The sequence below is a fragment of the Oryzias melastigma genome, linkage group LG4, assembly GCF_002922805.2.
Source record: "Oryzias melastigma strain HK-1 linkage group LG4, ASM292280v2, whole genome shotgun sequence".
Taxonomy (NCBI): Eukaryota; Metazoa; Chordata; class Actinopteri; order Beloniformes; family Adrianichthyidae; genus Oryzias; species Oryzias melastigma.
Window position 1 is genome coordinate 22698904 of NC_050515.1, and position 1155 is coordinate 22700058.

Genomic DNA, 1155 nt, shown 5'->3' on the forward strand with positions numbered 1-1155 from the left:
CTTTATCCAGCAAGCATGACAAAATATAGAGGGTGTAAAATAATGTGTTCAGGTTCTCCTGAATGTGCTTCTGTTACTGTTTTTGAAGAGAAACTACTACAGAAAAGATGCAATGCAGCTGCACATGTGGCAATGGATCAGACGAGAATACAAACAGGGAGGAATCACTCCAAAAAGTACAAAATGCACACTGTAAATGTATCCTTTATTAGGAAGTACTCCAGAACATGTTAAAACATTTTTCATTTTCAGGATAAAAAACAGCACAGTTTGATACTTACTGTGTTCCAGTGTGACGTCAGAGTAATAATAATATAAGCGTTTTTTAATGATCAGGCAAAGTTTTGTTAAGCAAACAAACAAACAAACAAACAAAAAACTACCTTTAAACTAAAGTGCAGATATGTGACATTTCCAGACCAGGTTTAGAAATGTGCACACAACAGGCATATTAGGAAACTTTTAAAAAAACACAGGAAGCTTTAAATGCACAAAATATCAGTCCTGCAAAATTCATAAGAGACAAAGATTTAAAAAAAAAATACATATTTTGAATTACAAATTATTTTTAAATTGTTCTTGTAGTTGAGCTGAACTTTATGTACAGGATAAACAAAAAAAATTAAATTAGAAATTCATTTTAGCTAAAATAAATAAATAAGAAATACATGTATGACAGCGTATTAAGAAATGCACTATAATGTTATATATAATAATAATAATGTTATTTTATGTTTTGGTACTAACCACATGGCTGGATTTTATCTTGACAATTACAGATTTTTTTTTCAAAATGTAAAAGTAATGTAATATGTAATATTAGGGTTTTTTGTTTTTTTTTACTTTAACATTTAAGTTTTTTTTTTAAAGCACTTCAATCTGTGGAATTTAAATGCATGTTGCTCCGCCTCCTTGCACTCTGGAGCCTGTCAGCTGACGCCTCATTTGCATTTGCAATAAATATTTTTAATCCCAGAGAACAGCTTTGATTCATCTTATAAATGAACGTGCCTCAGAAAAGAAAAATGTAGTAGTATTTTTTTTTCTTTATAAGGCAGCAACAATTTTACAACAAAGTGTTAGGACCACCATAAAAGAAAAACAAATAGCAATATAAATTTATGAGAATAAAGTTGTAAAATAATGAAAAAAGGA

General features: G+C 29.4%; 1 protein-coding gene across 7 annotated transcripts in view; it reads right to left on the bottom strand.

The window, feature by feature from the left end:
• The window catches only part of pde4dip (phosphodiesterase 4D interacting protein), a 97299-nt gene that overhangs the window by 28842 nt on the left and 67302 nt on the right, over positions 1-1155 (bottom strand). The gene's annotated exons all lie outside the window — the stretch shown is intronic.